The sequence below is a fragment of the Palaemon carinicauda genome, chromosome 11, assembly GCF_036898095.1.
Source record: "Palaemon carinicauda isolate YSFRI2023 chromosome 11, ASM3689809v2, whole genome shotgun sequence".
NCBI lineage: Eukaryota > Metazoa > Arthropoda > Malacostraca > Decapoda > Palaemonidae > Palaemon > Palaemon carinicauda.
The window spans coordinates 51,743,495-51,761,271 of NC_090735.1; the positions used below are offsets into that span (position 1 = coordinate 51,743,495).

The 17,777-nt window shown below is 34.0% G+C and overlaps 2 long non-coding RNA genes across 2 annotated transcripts in view; one reads left to right on the forward strand and one right to left on the reverse strand.

Moving 5' to 3' along the window:
• LOC137650015 (uncharacterized) overlaps positions 1-17,777 on the reverse strand; it is a 406,947-nt gene that overhangs the window by 364,786 nt on the left and 24,384 nt on the right. The gene's annotated exons all lie outside the window — the stretch shown is intronic.
• LOC137650011 (uncharacterized) overlaps positions 11,494-17,777 on the forward strand; it is a 29,760-nt gene continuing 23,476 nt past the window's right edge. The window contains exon 1 of the long non-coding RNA XR_011045899.1: positions 11,494-11,629. This is a non-coding gene — a long non-coding RNA (uncharacterized lncRNA). The remainder of the gene's footprint in view (positions 11,630-17,777) is intronic.

The window sequence follows — 17,777 nt, forward strand, 5'->3', positions numbered from 1 at the left end:
AACGTTCCTACTTGGCGATCACCAGACAGGGGTTTGAGTCCCGCTCAAACTCATTAGATCCTTTAATGTCTGCAACCTCGCCATCCTTGTGAACTAAGGGGTGTCGGTATGGGAGAGCCTATAGGTCTACCTGCTGAGTCATCAGCAGCCATTACTTGATTCTTCCTGTTCCTAGCTTGGGTGGAGAATGTCCTGGGCTCTAATCAGATGTATATATCGTCAGTAATTTGGGCATTGCCCTGCTTGCTAGGGCAATGTCATTGTTCCTTGCCTCTGCCATTCATGAGCGGCTTGTAAACAAATATTCGACCCTTGTGACCTTAAACCATGGCCTTTGTGTCCACTCTTAATAAGCACCTGAACCTAGATGGACGTAACTACTTGAAATCAAACTGGCTGTGTAAGTTGGAGGTTTTCGGAACACGTAAGAAAGCAATGAATTTGATAGTCTCAAAATTAAATATATGGATGATAAATGTGATCGACTACCTCTTCATAATTGTGATTTTATCATAGTGCTTGTGATAGTAGGAAGCGTGCTGTAAACAACGAGAACCCTATAGAAAAGGAAGCTTACAATCAATAAGTCTTGATAGCAATGCCCAAAGTGATATCCAAAGAATAACAATAAAGGTAATAATTACATACTCACTTTGAAGAATTTTCTAAATTGAGTAACTAAAAACTAACTGTTAAGAAATAGTAGTCTTAGAAAATTTAACTTCTAACCATTAAGGTATAGACCAGTCTCAGAAATTTTAGCCTCTAAATATTAAGAAAAAGCTCAATATAATCAAATTTAGTTTCTAAGCATTAGAAAATAGGGCAATCTCAGAAAATTGAGCTTATAAAAGTTGAAAAATATTCCAGTCTCAGAAAATTGAGCTTCTAACGCTAAGAAATAGGGCAGTCTCAAAATATTGAGCTTCTTAGCATTAATAACTATGTCAATCTCAGAGAACTGAGCTTATAAAAGTTAATGAAAATGTCATTGTCATAAAATTCAACTTCTAAATGTTAAGAAATAGGTCAGTCTTACGGTTAACCAGCAAGAGGGAAAATCTGTCAAATTCCTGAAGAAATCTTGTTTACCGAACGACATTCCTTCTTCTACTATTATAGCAGTAACCTAAACTGACGTCTACAATTTCACATCGCTTCTGTACAAAGACCCATGTGAGATGGAGTCGTTTTTTCTTGAGGTGAAAGGTGAAGGAAACCACAGGCATGAAAGATAAAGTCCGTTTCCAAAGAAAAGAGACTTTAGAAGAATAGAAAGTTATTGAAATAAGAAAACACAATGATGGATATGAAATACGTTACGCATAGAATATCATTATCTGATTCAAATATTCTGAAAAATATATGCTATTTGGAACAGAGTTTATTCGGAGCCAAGTTAGCAAACGACTGAGAATAGTGAAGGGGAAAGTTAAAATTAAATAAAGGAAAGAATCAATGAAGTGGAATAATTCATAATTAAAAGATTAATTAAACGATAAACCAGTTTTCTTACTGATGTTACTGAAGTCGTAAAAATCAGCAGGAAGAGATTTTGAAGGTTTGGCATCACGTGTAAAGAGCTGAATCATTCAGTTACGGAGACTTGGCATCACCTTTCTTCCCTTATTTCATCCGGGGCCGGTGTCTTTGTTAATATTATTGTTATTAGACGTAAGCATTTTGTTATTCATTATATTTATTTTCAAGAATTTATGTTTGTACACTACTACTATTACTATATTAAACACTCCCAAAAAGAGTCCCAACTAACTTGATAACTCTATAATCTTTTACAGAAGTCGAGCATCGATTGTATCCCCATAGATTAAATGTTGGAAAATAAGAACATTTGAAATGACTGAAACAATAATATTGTATCATGAATATAAACAAATTACTTGAAACTGGTTTCCTTATACTGTAGTACTCATCAAAACTCTTGAAGACACATTAAAATGTCAGATTAAATTTTTAAGGAATGTTACAAGAGACTGTGATTTTTCTTTGTCTAATGGAAGAAATATGATCAACATTTAATTGAGATTTAGAAACTACAACATTTCGTTTGGTAGAAACATCAACAGTGTGGAAGAATCACTGTTCTTTAAAGATACTGCTAATTGTTTCTCATCACTAACAGCGAAGCGCATAGCGTGCATAATGAGATGTCGTCATTATTCTCGGAAAATAACAGCTAAAAAGGAAAAACGAAAACTCTTATACAAAAAAATTTAAACAACAACATGAAGACATCGACTAAAAATAACTGGTAACCAGCCAGCTATTTAAAAAATAGAATAGGAAAAACAACAACGAAATCAAAAGCGGAGTTTACAGGGTCAAACGGTTCGTAGAACCCGGTTGTCGAACATGCTTGTCAAACGGTTCGAAGTGGTGGAGTCAGCCACAAATACATAAGGTTTGTAGACAATGAAGCACCCGCCCACAAAAGTCAGGCGAAAACAGACTTTCTTCGAACCGTTCGACGAACGTGTACGGCAACCAAATTCCTCGTTCGCACGTTCGAACATCGCTTCAAACACTCGCCCGTCGAACCGCATTTGACGATCCGTTCGACCGTGTAAACCTACCTTGAGAACGTATCGGATCTTGAGAAAGATCTCTCGAGGATATCACCTTACGGCGAAAGATTGAAGATTGTCTTGGCTGGCATTTTATACTGATCTATTCCAGCTGTTACCAAGTTGTGGAATGATCTTCCTAATCGGGTAGTTGAATCAGTAGAACTTCAATAGTTCAAAGTTGGAGCAAATGTTTTTATATTGACCAAGCTGACATGAGTCTTTTTATAGTTTATATAAGACATATCTGTTTTTGACGTTATTAATAGTTTATATAGGAAATATCTGTTTTGATGCTGTTACTGTTTTTAGAATGATATATTGTTAAATTATTCTCATCGTTTATTCATTTCCTTATTTCCTTTCCTCACTGGGTTATTTTTCCCTATTGGAGCCCTTGGGCTTATAGCATCTTTGAATGATATATTGTTAATTTATTCTCATTATTAATTATTTCCTTATTTCCTTTCCTCACTGGGCTATTTTTCCCTATTGGAGCCCTTGGGCTCATAGCATCTTGCTTTTCCAACTAGGGTTGTGGCTTGGCTGGTAATAATAATAATAATAATAATAGTAGAGTCAAAGCTTCAAATGTTTTTGGATGTGTTAAGAAATAGATGCGACTATGTTTCAACTTAGAAGAGCAACGAGAGGTTACATCACGTGAAAAAGCTAGTCACAAATTATTTATTTTAAGGTATTAGTGAATCAGTATTATTATTATTATTATTATTATTATTATTATTATTATTATTATTACTAGCTAAGCTACAACCTTAGTTGGAAAAGCAAGATGCTATAACCCCAATGGCTCCAACAAGGAAAAATAGACCAGTGAGGAAAGGAAATAAGGAAATAAATAAAGGATATAAGAAGTAAGGAAAATTAAAATAAAATATTTTAAAAACATTAACAACATTGAAACATATATTTGATTTATAAACTATAAAAGGACTTATGTAAGCCTGTTCAACATAAAAACATTTGCTGCGACTTTGAAATTTTGAAGTTCTACTGATTCATATATTTCATTCTTCTTCTATCTCTTCCTACGTCTTAACGTCGCAATAATAAGGTTTGGTATTATTATTATTATTAAATATTATTATTATTATTATTATTATTATTATTATTGTTGTTGTTGTTGTTGTTGTCGTCGTCGTCGTTATTGTTGTTGTTATCAATTTTTTACTATTATCAATTATAAAAAGTTTATTATTTCTCCTATTGATAGTGTTTTTTTCTAGAAACAATAGCTTTATTATTATTATTATTATTATTATTATTATTATTATTATTATTATTATTATTATTATTATTATTGCTTAAAACCGTACTGTATTAATTTAATTTTTATTGACTGACAAATTAAGTATAAATAACAAAACAAACCATGTTGCTGTAAATCAGTTATTATCATCACGCTCAATTGCGTAAGCAACTATGACCAATCACCAAAATATTTTTTTTTTTTTTAAATATTAAAAAAAAAAGTATAATGATAACAATAATGGCAGAATCCTTTAATTAGCTTATCTCCTGCTGCCCATGACAGCAGAAAGGAAGCTGTTTCTCATCCCACGGCCAACGGCTTAGTCAGGTTAATTAGTGTTGACTTCCTGCGTGTCTTATATTCCAGCAAGTCTTGAGAAATGCCAGAGAAATTCGGGCGAGTCTCTTAATGCGCTGCTTATTACTGCATAATTAGTGTATAATTATTGCTGTCATTATCAACGTCGTTTATTTAAGTGCAAGACAAGATTATTATTATTATTATTATTATTATTATTATTATTATTATTATTATTATTATTATTATTAGCGTAAGCAACCCGTCAAAATGACGGCTAAATATTTGGATAGATATAAAGACACACGGCACGCACCCCATTCTTACCAGGGTGTGACTACTCCCTCTCCCCCCGAGCTGAGCATGGACGGAAAAAAATATATTTATAAATTTTTACATATAGCCAGACACCTTCTCTTTATATAGAGGAATAAAAGAGATTTATTATTATTATTATTATTATTATTATTATTATTATTGTTATTATTATTATTATTATTATTATTATTATTATTATTAATATTATGATTTTTGTTATTATTATTATTCTTATTATTATTATTATTGTTATTATTATTACTATTATTATTATTATTTTTATTATTTCTTTTTATTGTTCTAGACAGTGGAGAAAAAAAATCTGTTTCTGATAACTCTTTTTTTAAACCTTACGGACTAAACTAGTTTCTGACAGCGGCAGTCGTCTGTGTTTTGAAGTCATTATTTCTTTAAAAAATCCTGCGATCAAATATTCCCTTCCGCTTTTCCTTAAAAATTACTGTCCAATGACCTAAAGTTAAAAGGGTATTTAACTTGTACAACTAGACTAATAAGATTTATTATTATTGAAATCCTGACGAACGTTTTTAAATCCATCGTTCTGGACATGCTTTATATTCACAATATCTTATTTTGGAAAAAAAAAAAAAAAAAAAAAAAAAAAAAAAAAAAAAAAAAAAAAAAACATTATTTCCCAAAATTTGTTGCGATTCTTTTATAATTTTGGTATATTGTCTATTCGATTATTTTTCTCGATGTCACTGACCTTTAATGAAACGACGTCAGGCAACTTCAAGTCAGTCAATCAATCGATTATGTTCCTGATATGATGTTTTACAGCTAAACCCTTCTCGTTATTTATAGTTGTGTCCTTTCACTGCCTCTCTTTACCCCCATCTTGATTTTAAAACCCCTCAATGTTTTCAGTGTAAAAAAAAGAAAAGAAAAATACTATGTTAATGGCTTAATGCTTTTCAAGGTATAGGTATCGTTTTGGTTCTAAATGTAAACGCGTGTTATATACTTTTATGAAGATGGGTTCTGGTGGAAAAAAGTATCATCTCGAGGAAAATACAGTAACCATTGTCATGTACTAGAGAAATTTCAGCGGCAAGTAATGGAAGGGACATCAAAACGAAGGATGTAAAATATAGCATGATTTTTCATGTGGTTTAAGGATTTTTATCATTCTGCGTTATGCATCGATAATGCAGCAAGTGGTATACATCAAACCGAAAGTCCTTTGGTCAATTTATCAACACGTTGCTTAAGTATAAAGATTTATCGGATGAGCTCAAGAATACGAAGCCAATTAAACATGGGAAGAAGCTTGCTTGGAGAACTCATAAGAAGAACGAACCAATAATATTTGCATGGGATCATGAACTGCATCCAAAGCCTATATGCTTGGTTTTTAATGTGTCGACTTATGTGAACTTGATGTAGGAAATACTTTAAAATTTGATAAAAATCTTTAGTGGTGATAGTGGTTGACAATAACACCAAGTAAAAATTATAATAAAAGAGTGAAAATATTCTGTGAGTTGGAAGAAATAGTTGACAGTACCGTGATACATAACCTAATGAATCTACAATAACCTTATATGTTGTAGAATATATTCAGAAATCTTTTTAATTTCATACGGTTTGATAGTTTCTGGAAACGTTTCCATCATACGATTATCGCCATCTCTATTGTGCTTCATTTCGTTGTTATTGTCTTTCTTTACTAAAGAAATATTTCTTTTCACTTTAAAAAAAATCATTTTCAGATATTTGGGAATATTCATAGATACATAAAAGAAATAATAAAAAAAGTTAAAAACATTACAGATAGTTATTATACAGATTATATATATATATATATATATATATATATATATATATATATATCTATATATATATATATATATATATATATACATATATATATTTATATATATATATATGTATATATATATATATATATATATATATAAATAAGAGAGAGAGAGAGAGAGAGAGAGAGAGAGAGAGAGAGAGAGAGAGAGAGAGAGAGAGAGAGAGAGAGAGAGAGAGAGAGAACGTTGTCTTATAAAAGCTGCAAAATGGCTGTTCGGTAAAACATTTTTCTTGCAAGCGAGATGATATCTTTCTGCCACCTTCTCACCATTATGGCTTTATGAAAGTTTATCATCCTCTCCCTCCATAAATCCAGTCGGAAGACAACTTTTATTTATTGCATTTTTATTCCGTCGGTATTTTATTTGCCCGCGAAGAACTCGTTCATTTTATTTTTCCGTTTTCGTTTATTTTTTTTTATTTTTTTTTTTTTAGCTTTTGGAATTAATTCATCTGTTCTTTCACCTGCGAACTCGATTTATTGCTTAGTTAAAAGAGGCTATATGCCAAGTGGTCCTCTGGCCTCATAGTCGCCTATTACCTTTTGGCAAAGAGCCCTTTGATAGTTTCGTTAACAATTTCTTTTAAAGTTTGGTCGTTAACAACACTCAACGCTCCTCTATAGATTCGCAGTCAAATAAATTGCATTCTTATTTTCTAAAATCTGCAACCAACACATTTATAAAACTATACATATAAATTAGTATATTAACAAACTCTTGTTAATATCAGGAATGTCTCTATTATTTAATTAGTGATATTTTAGACATATTCCAGAAACTTTAAGAATCGAAGAATTAAATCTTGTATCAAAAGATTATCCCATCCTACGCTTGAAGGTAAACTTGATCTTCGTTAACTATAAGGTCAAGAGGATGACCTATGACCTATGTTGTGGTAACAATACCCCTGAAGGAAGCTGAAAAATAGAATTGCAAAATGAATATTGTTTATGTATCTCTCTGTGAATATTTTTATCCTTAAAACCGCCTTTATATTTTCATGATCTTCCAACCTTCTTTTCCATTTAAAGGTTTAAAAGCCACTCATGAATGGAAGAGGCAAGGGATAGTGACATTGCCTTATCAAGTAGGACAATGCCCTAGAGACTAAACATATATACTGTACATGTGATCAGCGCCCAAGTCCCCTTTTCACCCAAGCTAGGACCAAGGAGGGCCAGGCAATGGCTGCTGATGACCCAGCAGATAGACCTATAGGCTCCCCCAAACTCTCACTCCCATCCTTAGCTCACAGGTTGGCGTTCAGCAGTCAGAAACGTTACCACATCGGTCAGCGCAGCCATATTATTTATTGCTCTCATCCAAGGGTGGGTAATCCTTCCCCAAATGGGGAAACGTTCCTGTCTCCCTAAATTCAATTTCATTTTACCGGTGATGAGACCCAACTTCATAATAATCCACGTTCAAGTTTGTACTTTATTTTACTATCTAGCTTACAAATAAAATGTACTAAAAACATACCCTTATTATTACAAGTGATTATGGATTAGATGCACTACGTGAAACAATGAGCTGATGTTGAATCGCTATATCTTCACAATTGTCGTGGAATTATTAATGTCATTTCTTAAATATTTCTCTGTTCAGATACGTTTTTAATTTTTCCTATTATAAAAATAATACGATAGTTTCCTTATAAAATAGTGAATACTCGGTTCATTTTGTAACGTATTTAGATTAAGCGGATTATTCTATTTATTAGTGACACCTCAGGTTTTTCCATGATATTATCTATATAAGCTTTTTCCCATTTACAACACAAACAACCGTGAGTTTTATTTGTCTCATTTTGATCACATTTTCTCTAACTTTTCCTTACGGTAATTTCTATTTTCGGATATTAATTGATTCAATTGTCTCTGCCTCCTCTAATAGAATGGTGGTATATAGCTATCAATCAAAATTCATTATAATTTCAAGTAATTACAATTGCGAATCATATATTTCAAGTCTTGTTAACTGCACGTTGAATTAATTCAAGAATATTGATCCTCGTGTATGTCGATATGCACAGTTACACTAACCAACGCTAATTCCTAAGTTGTATCTAAATCCAGTGTCTCACAATTGCATATTAAGTGTCCGGTACATGAAGATCTTTGCCCCTTATGCATTCGCAATGATGATACTGACAGATACGTTCTCGTTGTTCTCATACCCGCTGTTTGGTTAAGGATGATGTACACACCTACCTTTATAGTGTGGTATCCAACTACAAGGTAAATAGTATTTAACTGTGAAAAAACACATTTCATGTTTTATAATAAGAATAAAGTATGCTGACACGTCCCAACGATTTACCTGAAGTTCCTGTTTACAAAGTAAATTATCTGGTGACCGAGGTGGTAACGTCCCTTACTGGTGAACGCCAGACTAGGGTTTGAGTCCCGCTTAAACTCGTTAGTTTCTTTGGTTTCTGCAACCCCACCATGATTGTGAGCTAAGGATGGCGGGGGGGGGGGCTATAGGTCTATCTCCTGAGTCATCAGCCGCCATCACTTGGCCCTCCTTGGTCCTAGCTTGGGTGGAGAAGGGGCTTGGTCGCTGATCATATGTATATGTGGTCAGTCCCTAGGGCATTGTCCTGCTTGATAGGGTAATATCACTGTCCCTTGCCTCTGTCATTCATGAGCCATTTAAACTGATACCTCTACTTTCTTGCTTTGTATGTACCAGCTGATAAAAGGACTCATAAAATGATGTGCGAGTTTACTTTAAAGTTCTTTTTAACTTTTTCGTTGCGATATCTTTTGGGATTTGATATAAGCAGACTTTGTAACACATAATTTTGGTAAAAAAAAAATTCTCATTTTTTTATATTTGTGACTGTGTCCTCTTGTTTTAAAATATTTAATTTAAGATACCATCTATGAAATATGTAATTTAACTGTTTTTAATTTCATTGCAGAAGCTGAGCGATGTTTATGGCAGAATCCAATGCGTCCACGGAACTGTAATGATACACTCTCGACAAGAAAAAAGACTTGAATGTATGTTGTTTATTCTGCCAACTTTCCTGAGCAAAACAAATCGCAAGTAAATGTTTAACTTTTGATCATTTGATCGAAATTTTTCTATGTTAGGTGATGAAATCAATGAATTAACACATATGAAGATATAATGAGATGGAGGATATACTATCTACAGCATAACCATGAAATTATAATAAAAAATTGTTGATAGTTAGTTGTGAGAGCTTCAAGAAAATATTTTTGTAAACGTAAGACTATTCGTTGTATTTTATTTTCCCAAGGATTTATGATTGTCAGAGCTATAGTTTAATATAGTTTAACAAACTATGTAAAAGTGGAAATCAAGGTATCTTTACAGCACCAACTTGTTAGCCTTCTACTGTACTTCCGTTTCTGCTAATTTTTAGGCATCTTGCTGTCCAGTCTCTTTTTAAATGGCGTCCCCAGCCGTAATGTTGGGTTATTTGTCCCAATTTTCATAATTTAGATTAACATAAGGTAATTTTTACTAATGCATTGCAATACCCCATAAATATTTCATACTTTTCTGAGATTAATTTAGCAGCATTATGCTGTTCTTATACCTAAACAAATTAAAGGAAAATAAGAATCGATTGCAAAACAAACAATCGATATCATTGCACTTTAGGACAATGAAAAGGAAAGCTAAATAATCTTATGTTCTATCTCAAGATAACTAGAAATTATCACGAATGTTATTCAATATATTGTTGACACTGGATAACCAATGCTGTCAGCCGTAGCCTCATAAATTATGATGCCTTTCCTTTGAATAAGGTTTACTCAGAAAGGTAAAAGTGGAAACGAAAAATTTGAATGGTGTATAAATATTTTACCATGAATGGATTCAGGTAGTCTGCTGGTGTATCCACCTGTGCTAAGAGACACCATTGCTGGGTGCTTTGCGCAAGGGCATAAAGCAGAACAAATGAAGACTGTCCTGTCCAGTATGATATTGCTTCTGCCCAGTACAAGATAAATTACGGATGATCCATCGGTAATGCTTTATTTCAAGTTTTATAAGAAGAAAAGTCTAGTTTCGCCATTAGGCACAAGTCAAGAAGGATTCATGAGGTTAGGTATTAACTTTTAACCCATTAGGTATCGATTTAATCTTTTATTTTGAAATGATTTTTTTTTTCTAAAATCTTGCTTTATATTGTTATCAAATTCCTAGTAACGATTATATGAAAAATATTACCCATTTTAGCTAAGAAACCCACTGCTTTTGTTTACATAGCGTTTCATTATATAGCCTAACTCGTACTGATATGTGGGGATGGCCTTAGTTATACACACACACACACACACACACACACACACACACACACACACACACACATATATATATATATATATATATATATATATATATATATATATCATATGAATAAGGGTACTAGCTGTTCATGTTGCAATACGTTATTGGGCTGGGGAGAATAACTTCATGATGTGAGAACAACGAAGAATCACACAGACGAAGCAAGTTTTGGAAAGTTGTGTATATAATTTAAACAGGAACTATATATATATATATATATATATATATATATATATATATATATATATATATATATATATATATATATTTATATATATACACTGTGTATGTGTTGTGTGTTTAACTTGTAACTCGCCAGATAGTAAATGTCTTAATCATTTATATTGTACCAACAAACGCTGATATTCGAAATTTACTGTTAATCTTTGAATAATACACACAAGAAGCTTTAGTTTAAAGACGTACACAAACGGCGGAGATCTTGGTTCTTTTCCAAGATCCGTTCTTCACAACGTCAGTATTAAGTCTCTGGGGGAAAAAGGTATATTGAAAATAATTCTTGAAATGGTTTTTAATCGTGAAATCAAAACAATAAGAAGACAATTATACAACTTTAAAACCTTCTATTCCCATTCTTTCATTATATTTACGCACTGTCTGATATTTACGGCACCTTGATTTTATTTTCATTATATGACTGAGCCTTTACTTTATTTCTAAGCTACTCATTTACTTAATATTTTTTTATTCATTTATTTGATAAGTTGATGCCGCCATATAGGAATATTTAGATTGATTTCTCTTCAAGAACCATTTTTATGAAAGAGCTTCCAGCCAATAGGAAAAGAGAATACAGAACTTTTCCTACGTATGTTGTGGTGGTGACTACTGATTGGCTAAATGAAATTCTTTTCACCCCTTAGAAAAACTGGGTTCACTGCTCCACTGGATCGTGTAATGGTAACATTGAAGTGAATAGTTCCGCTGGCGATTTGATTTCTTCTGGTTTTTTAAAGGTAAGGCTCTAGTGATCGGTTATAGTTCAGAATTTTGCTACGAATTGGGTTTTTTTCTTATCACCGTCATCGCCTAATTTAATTGCGTGTATGGAATAAAACCGATGTTTTTTTTATTCACATTTGGAGTTTTATCGTATTGGTTTTCGGTCGTTCACTCGTTTAGTATTGGTACCTGTAATATGCTTTGATATACATCTGTAAATGCTTAGGGAGGAAGGTTATTTGCATGCAAGTAATGTAATGATGAATCATTCCCCTTATACTTTGATGTTTTCGTATCAGTGAATCATACTGGTACGCTATCAAAATCTTTAGGTTTAATTCAACGGTACTCGGCTTAACGAGCCAAAGAAACTTGATTTGAGTGCTAGTCAAGCTGCTCCTAAACGTGGTATATTGATTCTTTTTTTAACGCATCGTGTTAATACTTTAGTTCTTCAGTTCAGGAAGTAAGATTTTATCCATGGTGCCTTTTATGGAATAGAACTTCGAAAAAGACGGGATTTAATAGCTGTTAGAAATTAGAACTGGCTTCACGCTGTCGTTAGTGCTGTTCTTCCGTTATGCATTCGTCTTGATTGTATATACATTACCATTTCAACGGCTGACATGGTAATCATGTAAGGTACTGTCAACCCTATAATTACAATATGCCATAGGACCTATTTACCTTATAACAAATTGTTAGCAGAGCTGACTGGGCAACGGAATGAAGAAGAATGGCTCGTACGAAAAAATAATTTCTTTAAAAAATTTAGAAAATCTGATCCGTTTATGACCGTAGTAAGCTAAGGAATAATAAAACATTCTATAACAGACAATAATGGAGAGAAAAGGAGGTATTGTTACAGTTTCATCCATTATGGGAAATCTATTATAATATATTTCCCGAGTAAAGCAAGTCTTTTGTAGTATTTCTGTAAAATATTATCTGTCGCAAATGCCTAGTTCTTTATATATCGACGATCAAACTCACGCTACTCATGTCTTCCTCCCAGATTTTTTCTAAGTCTGTTGTTATTGTTGACTGTGTCTTGTATTTGCTTAAATGAGCCCTGTAACCACTATAATCCGCGGACAAACTAGTCCACTATGAAGTCTTACACGTTTGGCCAATCACAGCGCCTGTCCACTATGACGTCATACATGTTTGGCCAATCACAGCGCGACAATACAAGAGCGCGACAATACATTATCTTCCCAGGCAATTCATTTCGTTCTTAGACATGGAGACCATAGAAAGCACGTCATCTCATGTTGCACAAGAAGTTGAAATTCCATTTTCTTGTCCTGACTGTTTCGTAACTTACAATGAATTTGTTGAAAAACTAGTGCATTTGTGCCACACACACAATTTAATTTTACAAAATAAAAATTGTCCTGCATGCCAAGGAACCTTCCCAACGGCTTCACGTTTTCCTCAAAGCAGCAGCACATCTTTATGAACCAACAGTTTAAGGTAAGCTTCATTAATTTATAGAGTATATTATAATGGTGACAATATAACGATGTATACAGCAGTACCATCACTTTGGATTTGGTTTGATGGATGTGTTAGGTAGTGGCTGTAAGGGAGGGGTCACAGGGGCTAGGCCTAGGTAGGGGTACAGGGCCCTAGGTTAGGTGGTTGTATTAGGTTCGGTAGTGTCCCGAAAATCACTGTGGCCTTAAGGGGGGGTCGTAGGGGGGGGGGTGGAGACCCCCCCCCCGGTAGGCCTAGGTAGGGATACAGGGCCCCTATGCTAGGTTAGGTGGGTTTTCTTAGGTTCAGTAGTGCCCTGAAAATCACTGTGGCCTTAAGGGGGGGTCGCAGGGGGGGCGGATCCCCCCTCCCCCGGTAGGGCTAGATAGGGGTATAGGGGGAGGGGTGGTGGAAGGATAAGTATTCATTTATTGCAAATATCATTTGACGCCCCCCCCCACCCAAAACCCCGGTTCCCACCTGGTGTCCCCCATAATTGTTGGGATGAAGTAGGGTCTTTCTGCATTCTGGGACTTGTTGTTTTAACTCCAATTACATAGTAAATCTCTAAATCGAATGGTTTGCGGTCAAAATAAACGTTAAATTCGTTGGAACTACACTATTTCTGATGCAACAAATATATTTTTATTCCAGTTTCCCCATAATGGATGAAACTGTAAATTTACCGAAAAGGAATGCAGTGACCGGTGTCGTAAAGTCTAGTTGTAGAAGAGTATTCATGGGTGAATTGCCTGTAATAATAGTTAAGATATCAATTAGCAAGATAGCAGGATTGACTAACTTGGAAATATGGGTGCCAAGTCACCCAGAACCCGACTTGTTTCCTGCTTAACCCTGGATAGGTACGGTGGGTCGTACGCGACCCCGAGCGTCAAAAAAAAGAGGTTTTCCTCACGTGACTCACCCCCGTGACTGAATTTGTGGGTGATCGACCTGCAGGAGGTGTCTCCCCTACACGCTCTAGTAGTGTCCAGATGTGCATTGCTGTAGCTGTACTCCTTCCCCGATTTCTGAGACGCGTCGGGGTCGAGCGCGACCGAGTTTACCCTTCTAAGGTAATTTGCATAATTATCAAAGTTATTACTTATTATGAAATTGTCGTAGAATGGTGCAACTTGTATAGGTTATCAGTTGTGGAAAGTCTTGGTGGATTGTTTGGCTACCATGTGCATGATTTTTTTTTTAGTTAAAATGTCGTTCATCACCACGAGGACCATTTTACCGCGAGTGCCCCTTTTTCATTTTTTTTCATTTTTTTGCCAAGTCATTTTTCCGTAAGATATTGCCAAATAGTGTCGTAAAACTTTTGCTTGTTTAGTGTTGGAAAGTGTGTCTAGATGATCTGGCTACCCATGCGTGACTTTGTTTTTGTCAGATACGACGTAGTTATTGGTATATTGGGTATTTAACTGCGGTTGCCAATTTCTGTTTTTTTTTTCAATATTTGTAAATATTTATACGTAGTAAGGAATTGCCGTATGTTATTCATTTTTTTTTATGTTTGTGTTAGAAAGTGTGCCTTGATGGTTGGGCTAACACGTGCATGTCTTTTTTTTTATCTGAGATGCCGTATATTAGAATGTTGGGCATTTTACCGCGAGTGCCCCTTTTTCATTTTTTTTCATTTTTTTGCCAAGTCATTTTTCCGTAAGATATTGCCAAATAGTGTCGTAAAACTTTTGCTTTTTTAGTGTTGGAAAGTGTGTCTAGATGATCTGGCTACCCATGCGTGACTTTGTTTTTGTCAGACACGACGTAGTTATTGGTATATTGGGTATTTAACTGCGGTTGCCAATTTCTGTTTTTTTTTCAATATTTGTAAAAATTTACTACGTAGTAAGGAATTGTCGTATATTATTGATTTTTTTTTCATGTTTATGTGTTAGAAAGTGTGCCTTGATGGTTGGGCTAACACGTGCATGTCTCTTTTTTATCTGAGATGCCGTATATTAGAATGTTGGGCATTTTTCCGCGAGTGCCCCTTTTTATTTGTTTTGCATTTTTTTGCTTAGTCATGTTACCGTAAGGAATTGGCAAGTAGTGTCGCAAAACTTATATTTTTATAGTGTTGGAAAGTGTTTCTAGATGATCTAGCTACCCATGCCTATTTTTTTTTTTAGCCAGATATGGCGTATATATAAGTATGTGTTCGATTTTCCTGTGATTGCCATTTTTTCGTTTTTTCCCATTTCTTTCAAAATTACTACGTACTAAGGAACTATCACAGAGTAATGATTCATTTATATGTTTATTTGTCGGAAAATGTGCCTTGATGGTTTGCCTAGCACGTGGCTGAAATTTTTTTTTTCTGAAATGCCGTATATTAGAATGGCCATTTTTCCGCGAGTGCCCCTTTTTATTTGTTTTGCATTTTTTTGCTTAGTCATGTTACCATAAGGAATTGGCAAGTAGTGTCGCAAAACTTATAATTTTATAGTGTTGGAAAGTGTTTCTAGATGATCTGGCTACCCATGCCTATCTTTTTTTTTAGCCAGATATGGGGTATATATAGGTATGTGTTCGATTTTCCTGTGATTGTCATTTTTTCATTTTTTCCCATTTCTTTCAGAATTACTACGTACTAAGGAACTATCACAGAGTAATGATTCATTTAGATGTTTATTTGTCGGAAAATGTGCCTTGATGGTTTGCCTAGCACGTGGCTGAATTTTTTTTTTTTTCTGAAATGCCGTATATTAGAATGTTAGCCATTTTTCCGCGAGTGCCCCTTTTTATTTGTTTTGCATTTTTTTGCTTAGTCATGTTACCGTAAGGAATTGGCAAGTAGTGTCGCAAAACTTATATTTTTATAGTGTTGGAAAGTGTTTCTAGATGATCTGGCTACCCATACCTATGTTTTTTTTTAGCCCGATATGGCGTATATATAGGTATGTGTTCGATTTTCCGGTGATTGCCATTTTTTCGTTTTTTCCCATTTCTTTCCAAATTACTACGTACTAAGGAAATATCACAGAGTAATGATTCCTCTAGATGTTTATTTGTCGGAAAATTTTGTTTACTTCTTTTTTGATTGAATATCATCAAATTTTTTTAGCTAAAATATTATATTGTTTCACATTTTTGTTTTTTTTTCGATTTTATTTCCCTTCAAAAAATTTTTTTTTGGGTCAGAATTTTAATTTTATAGTCGTAAAATAATCGACAATTATCCAGCAACCCACCATACAATTTTTATGCATATCCAATGATAATTAGATTAGTAAATAATACCTTGAAATTGACATACCCTTCCTACATTTCAAGTGGCAGATTAGGGAGTCTGATTCAGTGTGGTTGGCGGCCATTTTGTGGACATATCCGAAGCGTAAGTTGCCCTATCTATATATATTCTTGTTCCCTATAGAATTTGTGATATTTTGGTATATTTTTACCTGCATAAATATCATATTATATATTAAATATATGTATTTTTTACGAAATTTCTAAGTACTCAAAAAATTACCTTTAGATATGGCCCCTGATATAAATGTAATTTACAAAATAATGGAGATTTTTTTACATATTTCTATTTTAGGATAACATATGTTTATTCCCTAAAAAAATTAGCCACTTCCTATTTCATTTGGGTACCCAAAAAAATTCATGAAATTTGGACAAATTTTTTTGGCCAAAAAAAGTTACCCTTTTTTTCTCATTTCAGATCTTCACCTCCATGGGTCTGACTTCATCCAAAATACATCAAGATGTGTCCTAAACATTCAAGAATCAATTCCTAAAAGGATTTGTGTATATATGTATAAACTTTTTTTTATGAATTTTTGTCAGGTCTTTTTTTTTCTACTTAATTTTTTAAAATATTTATAATAAATAGTTTTTCTGCATCTGCAGATGAGTAGTATTTATCTTTACAGTTGTTTTAAGCATTCATTGAAGTTTTTTTTGGCAAAAGAAAAAAAGAGGTTACTGCAAAAACTGATTTTTCAAGAATTTTTTTTGGCGTCGGGGTCGTTCGCGTCCGAGTATACCCTTAAAGGGGTGTCCGAGGAGCGTACCTATCCAGGTTTAAGGCCGATTCGGCAGTAAATAGTTTCACCTGTAACCCTTATTCATTCGTAAGTTTTTCACCCATAACCCCTGGGCTTTCGTAAGTTTTTACACACCTCTTGCGCGTTCTTAATTTTTCACCCATACCTACCTACGACCATAAGTAGTTTCCCCCGTACCCCTGTTCGTAAGTTGTCATACCGTCTGTTCGTTCATAAGTTTCCACCCGTAACCCCAGTGCATACGTAAGTTTTCACGGTAAGGATACTTTCATTTCTAACCAAATACATAAATCATATTCTCGGGTTTTATAAAATATCTGACCATGATTATTGGGGCAAACCAACCGTTTGACTTTGTGGATCTTAATCATGAGGGATCCCAGTGGGAAACAGGGTTTTGAGTGGGGAAATGCCCGAAACGAGTGATTTGCAACACTAGTAATGGTCATAAATGCAAACACCTCACTGTTCCTCTGTTTTGGCAAGCGGTAGACTACATGGATTTGCTGCTTACGCAAGCCCGTTGGTAATTACTTCCGGGACATTTTTTACCTTCACGTGAGCAAAAGTAGTTATATACTGAATGGAGAGTTTTCAAAATAATCAAAGAAATAGATGAAATTGCACTAAATCTCGAAATAGATTGTACTTACCT